General features: G+C 36.6%; 1 pseudogene; it reads right to left on the bottom strand.

Moving 5' to 3' along the window:
• Positions 1–2,126: 2,126 nt before the first annotated feature.
• Positions 2,127–10,700, bottom strand: LOC122749333 (annotated as a pseudogene).
• Between the last annotated feature and the right edge of the window lie 253 nt (positions 10,701–10,953).

Raw genomic sequence — 10,953 nt, forward strand, 5'->3', positions numbered from 1 at the left:
TATAATAAAAACATTTAAAGCCCAGTGATACACACATGGTAAATGTAAAGGTCTGGAACCAAATCCATAATGCTTCAGTTGAAGGAAAGAAAGCAGGTGTAGCATAAAAGTCATATCTATACTTAACATATATGCACCAAATGGTATAGCATCTAAATTTTTGAAGAAGTTGAATGAGGTACAGGAGGAAATAGATAATAAAACTATCCTAGTGGGAGACCTTAATATCCCCCTCTCAGAAGTGGATACATTTAATTTAAAATAAATAAGAAAGAAGTTAAGGAAATGAATAAAATTCTTGAAAATTAGATATGACAGATCTCTGGAGAAAATTGAATGGGAATAGAAAGGGATATACCTTCTTCTCAGCATTACATGGGACTTACAGAAAAATTGACTATGTATTATGGCATAAAATCTTTACAACCAGATGTAGAAAAGTAGAAATAATAAACACATGCTTTTCAGTTCATGATGCAATAAAAATTACATTCAATAATGGACCATTGAAAGAGAGATTAAAACCAATTGTACAAATAAAACAACAGAAAACAATTGAAAATTAAATAATCTGATCCTAAAAAATAAATGGGTCAAAGAAGAAATCATAGAAACAATTGACAATTTCATTTAAGAAAATGACAATGATGAGACAACATATCAAAATTTGTGGGATGCAGCAAAAGAAGTTCTTTGGGGAAAATTTATATCCCCAACTACTTACATCAATAAAATAGAGAAAAAGCAGATCAATGATTTGGGCATACAACTAAATAAACTAGAAAATGAACAAATTAAAAATCCCCAACTAAACACCAAATTGGAAATGCTGAAAATCAAAGGAGAGATTAATATAATTGAAAGTAAGAAAACCATTGAATTAGGAAATAAAACTAGAAGCTGGTTTTATAAAAAGAACACAATAAAGCATTGATTAATTTGATCAAAGAATGAAAAGAAGAAAACCAAATTACTAGCATCAAAAATTAAAGAGGTGAAATCACCACCAATGAAGCAGAAATTAAGACAATTATTAGGAAATATTTTGCCCAATTATATGCCAATAAATTTCACAATCTAAATGAAATGGATGAATATGTACAAAAATATAAATTACCCAGACTAGCAGAAGAAGAAGTAAAATATATAAATAACCCAATTTTAGAAAAAAGATATTGAATCAATTCATCAATGAACTTCCTAAGAAAAAATTCCCAGGACCAGTTGGATTCACAAGTGAAATGTTAGATATAACTGAAACAACTGAATGAAAATAACTTGAACCTTTGCCCAGAAGATTTTCTGTAAGAGATCTTCTATTTCTAATGCCTGAGTTCACATTATTTGGTCTATATATGGCTATTGTTTTCTGCACACCCCACACTGCCTTAATATCAGAGGCCAGGAATGAAAGAACCAAGAAATATTGTGGATCATGTTGATACCAGTGTTCAGAGCAGGAAGGAAGAAGTAAAGGCAGCTTGACAACAAGACATCAGGAATTCAGGAAAAATAAAAAACTCAATACACAGTAATCAATATGATAGTTCTGGAAAGAGAACTTGGACCTGAGGCAATATCTAATTTTACCAAGCTATTTATTTTTCACATTACTGTAACTTTTACAACAAGATAAGGAAGGATTTTAATACTTTTCTATTATTACATACATTGTAGTCTTTCTTTTATTTGAGGTTTACTTAAGTTAAATATTTAGGTTATATTGTGTTGGTGTGTTAAAATTTGGCATTATATTCAGTTATCACTTCTGTTAGGGGACTTGCTAATTCTAGGGAATAAATGACTCTAAGCCTGCAGGTGAAATTCAATTACCTCTTCTGTAAAATGATGATAAGAATGATTTTATGCTTACTTGGTTATTGTGAGAAAAGAGCAAAAGGCTATGCAAATGTCATCCTTATGATTGATTCCTGACTATTGTTGATCCTTCCAAAGGCCATGCTGCCTAGAATTAGTTTTCTACTTTGATAGTAATTGTATCTCTCACAGGTTTCTGCTCTATTACATGGGATCCTGTGGGTTAAAACACATGAGTATGACTGGACTGGCTCCATAGATATTGGAAAGAAACACCTTGGTTCTAAGAAAATATCTCCTTGGAGAAATCAAATATATCCTGGGGCAGCTTTGCACAAGAATGTCTGAAGATGAAACATAACTAAGGTCTGTTTTTCAGACCCGTTTTTCCCTATAGAAAAATGATTTAGAGTTGACTTAAGCACTGTCTTTGATTTTCTGGACTTTATAACCATGCTTTCTCCACTGCCAGCTTATCCTGGAACTTTTTTCAGCACTTGGGGCCTCCTTACCCTGGAAGAGCCTATTATCCTTGTATCCTGCTTACCCTGGAATAATCCTTTGCAAGGCTTACCTCCATTCTCTCATTGGTTAGTTCCTCCTGGAGCCTCGGTTATGTACAAGAGACCAGAATGGCCTACTTTATTCTCTTCTTGGGCCTATTTCTGACTTTCTGGACTTCAGATCCATGCCTTTCTAAGTGGTTCCTTCTTCCCTCTAGCCACCCCTTTTCAACTCCCTTTTGTGTATTGTGCCTTCTCATTAGAATGCAAGTTCCTTGAGGATATGGATTTTCTTCCTTTTTGTTTTTACTTGTATCTCATGTAATTTGCATCATACCTAGCAAATATTAATCATTCCTCACATCTTTCTTTCCTTCCTTCCTTCTTTCCTTCCTCCCTCCCTTCCCCCCTCCTTTCCTTCCTCCCTGCCTCCATCCCTTCCTTCCTCCCTCCATCCCTTCCTTCCTTCCTTTCTTCCTTCCTTCCTTCCTGCCTTCTTTCCTCTCTTCTTTCCTTCCTTCCTTCTTGCCTGCCTGCCTTCCTCCCTTCTTTCTTTCCTGCCATCCTTCCTCCCACCTTAGAATGTGTGTCCATAACATGTCAGAAAAGGAAAATGATATATGTTTGTAACAATTGGAACGACGCCACCTGCTGGAGACTTACTGTAAAAGAGTTCTGCCCACGAAGTGAAGGTCTTTGAGGGCAAGACCAGAAGTCTTTTCTTTGGCATCAGGAAGTGACATTGGCTAGTGGGAGGAAGAAGGAAGGGACTAGCACTCTGTCTTGCACTCTTTTTTTTTTTGGACTCTGGTGGAGAGCGGAGCTAGAAATGTGTTCTCCCTTTAATAGATAGGAATCTAGGCCTTTTCTTCTCTCTTTACCAAATTCTTATTCTCCTTAATAAATGCTTAAAAACCTAACTCTTGCTAAAGCTTATAATTTATTGGTGACCACTCATTAGATATTTTAGACAGAATAGCTAGAATTTTAGCCCTTAACAGATGGCTGACCACAAAGAGGAAAGCTGAATTTCACTCTTCTGATCTTCAAGTTGGGTAAGAAATTTCCCCTACCCTGTCCCTTTAAATCCAAAGTACTGCTGAATTGCCAGGTGTTTTTACTTTAAATTTTTTCAAATGGACCTTTTAAACTCCCTAATTACCCTATTTTTGATTTTAGTCTGTTTAATCAGACAAATGGGAGATAAGATCATGTTAATGCTCTGTTTTTGTGGATTTTCTATTTTTCTTTTTATTTTTGTTGGAGAAGCCAGCAAGGTATTCAAACAAGGGAATATAAATATCCCCCCTTCTCCTAGCCATGCTTTTTCAGAGAAACCTGAAGAGATTCCTGCAGCTTTTCCAAGTTCTAACATTAATTGTTGCTCTAATTTTGCATGCCTTGAAGCAGTGACCCACCCACTAGAAGCTTTTAATCCCCTAGCACCTGGAGGCAAAGTGGGGGAAGAGGAATCCAGGCCTGAGTTCAAAATCAAGTCTGATTCAAATTGCCCTGGTCCCTCCCCTCCTCTCCAGACCCCACCCTCTACTCCTCCCATGGCCAAGCCCATTCATTCCCCTGCCAGGGAAGTCCCAGAGATCTAATGCACATGGGCAGTTTTCTCTAACTACATTTGCAGCTTCGGGCTTAGTCCTTCCCCAGCCTGGCTGTGCTTCTGAGACAACCTTAAAAAGCCCTTTAAATTCCAGATATGCATGTTTTGTTCATAATTTTGCTAATCTGCTTTTGTCTTTAATTAGTAACCTTCTAAAGCATTTGTATTATGAAAGGACAGACAATATAGAGGGGTTAAAGAAGGAAAACTTAAGCTGAATAAGAAGGACAATCATCAACATAGTTCAAGACTCCACTTCTTTTGCCATGGAAGGGTATATATTTTACAGAAATGTAGAAGTAAGCAGCAAGGTATTGATATGAGTATTGGGGATTTTATATATCAGAATCAAAAGTGTTCTAAATTCACTCAGATTATTAATGTCAGTTCAGAGGTTACATAGGATTTCTATGCTATTACATATACATTTTGAAATTAAAGGTATGGGTTTATTTTCATAGAGATTTTCATTCTTTTGAGATTGTGTTTTATACTTAGTTTTTAAAACAAGGAGAATATTTGTAAAAGCTTTTTATAGTCATGTGATCAAGTTTATATTTTATAATACTCTTATTAATATTAAGTTCATATTCATTTAGATTTCCCTATTTTGAATTTCATTGTCTTTCATTGTTCCATGTATATTTTATTCTATTCATTTATCTATCTAATTTTAAATATTGCAAGATGGTTTTGATTTCATAATACAATGTTAATTCTAGGAGTATTGTGCTCCCATATTCTGAGTTGTTTGTTTTTGTTATTTTTTTTCTCTCAACTGATTATTTGATCAAACTCTTTAAAGCATTTCCCTGGCAAATTGGTTGCCATGGCAAATGTAAATTGATTCTAGAAGTATTATTTTCAATAAGCATATTCAAAAAAAAAAGAGGGGAACATTTGTAAAAGTTTTCTTTTTTCAAAAAAAAGTTTTCTTTAGGATTGTGTTGTGCTTTAACTTGTATTTAAATATGTTCTGATTTTTCACAAAAGTAATTGAATACTTAGTAAAAAAAAAGGGTATTTGAAATTGTTGCATAATTATATATTATATTCTGAGCCAAGATGTATTCACATTTTTTGCAATCATTTATTATCCCCAATTTTTTAAATCCATATGAGACTTGGATTATGGAAATTTATCATTTAAGACTTAATTGCCTTTATTCTGAGTTCTCAGATGCCATTTGGCCAAGATGCCATCCAATCACAAGAGGAATACATGCAAGAGCAGACACTGAACTGTCACATGAGGGGAGATATGCATGATTTCAAGGTATGGCCAAGGGAATGGCTTTTGACAAATGTTGAGGTTGGATTCTCTTGGTTTAATATTTTATTCTCTTTTTCCCCACGATATTGTACAGATGGCTGGAAGTATTCATCCTACCCAACTCATTCTACACCTGACTTCTATGCCCCTCCTATATGCCTGGTGCCATGGACATCGCAATATCATGCATCTGAAAAGTCTGACTCAGTTTCCTCCAATATGTTCAGTGGCATAGACATATATTCCATCCACCTATTTTGCTCCAGTGTGGGAATGCTCATATCCCATCATTTCTCTGTTCTTTTATGGTAACCCCCCATAATTATCTCAGGTCTCATGATAAATAACAGTATTGAATTTGGCCTTGACATCTGTTACCAATTATATTAGATTTTTTAATTTCTCATAATGACATGAGGATAATTAGGCAGGTGATGCAAAAAGTGATGAAACAAAGGTAAAAATTATTTTAAAAAATTAATATTGCAGCAATTGTCTCCTCAATTTACCTTCCACAAGGGGGGACTTTAGTAATATTAATTTTAAAGAATGTTTCAAGTGTAACAACTAAGATTCTGAATTCCCTTAGACATGTTTTTGAGAACTTTCATTGTTTGATTTGATTATTGACAAAGCTATTTTAAAGTTGTGTTAAGCTCAATTTTGTAGGAAATTTTCCTGGCTTATTACCAGCATCCACACATCAACCCCTGAAAAAACTTCCATTCCACGACTATACCTAGAGGACATCTGAGAAAAGACTTTCAGAGACTTTAAATGAACAGTTTTGTGTTGTTGTTGTTGTTGTTGTTGTTTTTCTTTTTCTCTTTCTATTATAATATACACCATCTGTAACATGTACTCTCTGCAGAGGCCCTCCCTTTGCAAGACTAATGTCAAAGCGTCGGTTCATGAGGACAAAAAATTGCCCCTCTAGACAAAACTTTCCTCTTTCCCTTTTCTATATTGTTATTAACATATTGTTAGTTAGCATAGGTTATTATATTCTGTTATTTTTTACTGTTTCATCAAGGAAATGTCCCGTTTCTTGAGGAAACAAAGCGGGGAACTATAACGATTGGAATGACGCCACCTGCTGGAGACTTACTGTAGAAGAGTTCCGTCCATGAAGCAAAGGTCTTTGAGGGCAAGACCAGAAGTCTTTTCTTTGGCATCAGGAAGTGACGTTGGCTAGTGGGAGGAAGAAGGAAGGGACTAGTTCTCTGTCTCGCGCTCTTTTTTTTTGGACTCCGGTGGAGAGCGGAGCTAGAAATGTGTTCTCCCTTTAATATATAGGAATCTAGGCCTCTTCTTCTCTCTTTACCAAATTCTTATTCTACTTAATAAATGCTAAAAAGCCTAACTCTTGCTAAAGCTTATAATTTATTGGCGACCACTCATTAGATATTTTAGACAGAATAGCTAGAATTTTAGCCCTTAACAGGTTGGAGAAGACATGGGAAAATTGGAATATTAACACATTGTTTATGGAGTGTGAACTGATCCAATAATTCTGCAGAGCAATCTGGAACTATGCCCAAAGGGCTAAAAACAACAAAGTGAAAAAGTATTATGCTTCAATATGCATTTGGATTCCATAGTCCTTGGGGCCCTTACAATATATATGGAAAGAAAATGTGATCATGTGTATAAGAAAATAGAAAATAGATATACACAAAGAAATGTTCTATTCATTAGGAATAGAAGGGGTTCATGCAGAAAATTAAATTTGAGCTGAGCTTTGAAAGAAAAATAGGAAGGATTGTAAGAAGTATAGGTGAGAAAGAAGTACATTCTAATCATGGGTAACAGATATGGAGATAGGAAATCTAGTATGTGCATCAGGAAGAAGGCCAATTTGGCTGAACTATGTAATGAATGAATGAATGTATTGTATAATAAGGCTGGAAAGGTAATCTGGCACCCAGTTTTGAGATGTTTTTAATGCCAAATGAAGGAGTTTATACTTGATTGTGGAGGCAATCAATCAGGAGTCACTGGATTTCATCAAGTAGGGGAGTAGCAAAGGCTATCTTCACTACATGAAAATTACTTTGGCAGTTGTTTGAAGACAGATTGGAAGGAGAGAAAATTGAAGTAAAACAACACAAAATGAGTGCCCCACCCCCTTGTATGATGATAGTATTCTATCTAATTTTGGTAGAGCTAGAACATAACATGTTGTTCGGTTTTTGTTTTTGATTTTTAATTTAATTTAATTTATTTTTTTTGCAGGGCAATGGGGATTGAGTGACTTGCCCAGGGTCACACAGCTAGTAAGAGTCAAGTGTCTGAGGCCGGATTTGAGCTCAGGCACTCCTGAATCCAGGGCCGATGCTTTATCCACTATGCCACCTAGCTGCCCCCACATAACATGTTTATGTGGCTTTAATAGAACCCATTTTTCTACATATGGAAGAATATATTTTACTCTTCTTTGTTTGTTTTCATGTTGCTTGAACTAATGTTATGTAGACAATTTATATATTGCATCTTTCTCATCAAGTAACTAAATAACCCAGTAATAGAAAAAAATAATACAATTAAATAAGTAAATAAAATATTTATACTTTAAACAAGATTGATATTTTCATGTTAATATAGCTTTTTATTATAAAATGACATATTTAATGTTTTTTTCTGTACATTTTAGCCCTCATTTTATTTGAAGTTTATTTAAGTTAAATATTTAGGCTATATTAGTGTTTTAAAATTTAGCTTTAGAATCAGTTAAATACATTTATCACTTTCCTTCTATAATAGTACCATATGTACTTTCTTAAATATAATTATAATTGTGTTTTGGCATATTAATTAGATCAAGGATCTGTTTGAATACACATAAAACTAGCTAAGCCAAGTGGACATTTAATGTAGAAAAAGCTGCCTTTCTGGAGAGCATAAAAATTTTTTTTTCACTATCATTTCCTTATAGTAATACAACATATATTATAAATGACAGCTTAAACAAAAATGAGCCTAAAAAATTCCTGGAACAAAAACTACCATGCCAGATGGTGACATGCCTTTCATGTAGTAGTAGCAGCAGCACCAGGGGTAGTAGTAGTAGTAGTAGTAGTAGTAGTAGTAGTAGAAATAATAATCCAAAGCTTCCAAAGGTTGTCATGCAGGGGTGGGAGTGGGGATAAGCTCCCACTCTCTGTAAAATGCTCCAATGGCGTGCATCTCAAATAGCCTCTGACAACTGAAACCCAACTCCTGGCCTTCTCATAGCAGAACTGTTTCCACTAGCAGGAGAAGGGGCGAAGGCGAGTCACTGGCACCTTAAAACCAGTCATTTCGGGCAGGTGGGGCTCATCAGCCTTGGCAGGCAACTCGCCTAGGGCAAGGAAAACCCTGATTTTAAATCTCTGCTGCCTTGCGGCTATACCCATATATGGGAAAGGCTTCGGGAGTTAATCCTGAGGAAAAATCAGGAGTTAGAGTCCCTTAGGCAGTTGGATGTTGGACCCAAGGGTGACCATCAACTCTTTCACCAAAAAGAGGTCATGTAATATAGTAGAAATAATTTTGACTCTAGTCAGAGAGTTGGATTAAAATTTCACCTTATACTTACTACCTATATAACCTCAAACCACTCACCTAATTGGGTCTGATTTTACTCACATGGAAAATGAAGGTATTGAGCCTAGATGGCCTCTGAGTCCACTTCTAGCAATATAAATACAAGTACACAGGCAACATTTGAAATAAGTACCTAATGGAATACACCATTTGCATGAATTCTAAGCACCCTTAAATTATAGAATTTTGTCCTTAATAATAAAACAACCTGAGCTGTTATTTAGTAAATATACATTGGGTTCTCCATCATCCTATTTTTTTTCTTCATATTCTAATTCTGCTTGCTTTTTTTTTTAATTCAGAGGCATTTAATTCACTTGTCTCACAACCTCACAAGAGCCAAGGGGAAAATAAGATAAAAAATATGATTCAAGAAAGGGAATGAAAGAGGGAATATGCCACAGACATGGAAAAGGCTGGCAAGGCCCAGGACAGTGGGTGGGAAGAAGGGGAAGCTGCATCCAAGAGGACTATATGATATTCTGGAGAGCAATAGAACTGGGACTACAGCCAAAAATCATCTACCCAGGAAAACTGATTATAATATTTCAGGGGGACTTCAATGAAAAAGAGGACTTTCAAACATTTGTGATGAAAAGACCTTAACTGAATAGAAAATTTGACATTCAAATACAAGACCCTAGAGAAGCTTAAAAAAGTAAACAAGAAAATAATTCATGAGGGATATTAAAAGATTAAACTGTTTACATTCCTACATGGGAAGATAATACTTCTAACTCAAAAGAACTTTCTCAGTATTAGGGCAGCTGAAAGGAATATACTTAGACAGAGGGCACAGGTGTGAATTGAATATGAGGAGATGATATCATCATTGTCCAGTCCATTATCCTCCTCTGGGAAGTTCCCCATAGTCACCACATGTGCTTTGACAAAGGCAGCGTACTTGTCCTGGTACTCAAAGTATCACTTGCTTTTCACACTTGCATCATGCTTCCCCAGTGGTTCATCATAGCGAATACCAACCCAGTAGCCAGACTTGAAATCCCTGAGTCCCACATACATTACAGTGCCCTGCTTGGTGGGCTGGCCAGCCGCCTACACCTGGCAGTGGTTCACAACCCTGATTGGTTGGGCCTGGGCCTCCTGCTCCACCAGTTACTGGTCCACCTCTGCCTCCTGCCATTTCTGCTCTTCCTCATTGAATTTGCCCATCTTGCTGCGCTTCAGGAAGGAGCATATGGAGTCAGGTCTGCTTTCATCTTGGGATCAGACCTACTCCCAGGTCAAGGAGAAAATACTGCAAGCAGCTAGAAAAAAGAAATTCAATACTGTGGTGCTCCAATAAAGATAAAGCAAGATCTAGCAGCTTCTACATTAAAGGAACGGAGAGCACGGAACATGATATTCAGGAGGGCAAAGGAACTGGTACTATAGCCAAAAATCATGTACCCAGCAAAACTTATCTTAATTTTTCAAGGGAAAACATGGAATTTCAGTGAAAAAGAGGACTTTCAGGCATTTGTGATGAAAAGACCTGAACTGAATAGAAAATTTGACTTTCAAATACAAGACCCTGGAGAATAATAAAAAGGTAAATAGGTCTGCTTTCATAGGCCGACTGGGAGATCTCATTCTTCTCCACCTAGGACAGGTCCTCATATTCTCCCAGACTGGCCCCAGTCTGGTCAATGACACGGATCCTGCAGCCATTGTCCGAGGGGTAGGAGCCCAGGAGTACATCATCCTGGTCAAACTTCATGCAGAAGAGGTCATTGGCAGTTTACAGCTCCAGGTCCCTGCAGGAGGCTGGACTTCCCACGACCAGCTGCAGCTTATACTTGAACTCAGCCAGAGAGAGGTTGTGTTGCTTCTCCGAGTAGAAGCTGTTGAGGGAGCTGCTGTTAAACAAGGTGACTATGGGCGCCGACATCCCGGCCAGATCCATGAGTGCAGAGGGCCTCCAGCCCCAGGTGCTCCTTCCCTGACACAGCCTCCTCGCTCGCCTCTGATCTCACCACCCAAAACCACTGTCTCAGCCACACCTGCTTGCTTGTTATTAAGAATTTCTTTATACTTATTTATACAAGAGAGTGGGTAAAAGTAAAAAAAAAAAATCCCCATGCTAATAACAAACAATACAAACTAAAACAGCAAAAAGAATATTATTTCTGCAACATTGGAGCAATGTCATGTAGTTA

Source organism: Dromiciops gliroides, chromosome 1 (genome assembly GCF_019393635.1).
Source record: "Dromiciops gliroides isolate mDroGli1 chromosome 1, mDroGli1.pri, whole genome shotgun sequence".
NCBI lineage: Eukaryota > Metazoa > Chordata > Mammalia > Microbiotheria > Microbiotheriidae > Dromiciops > Dromiciops gliroides.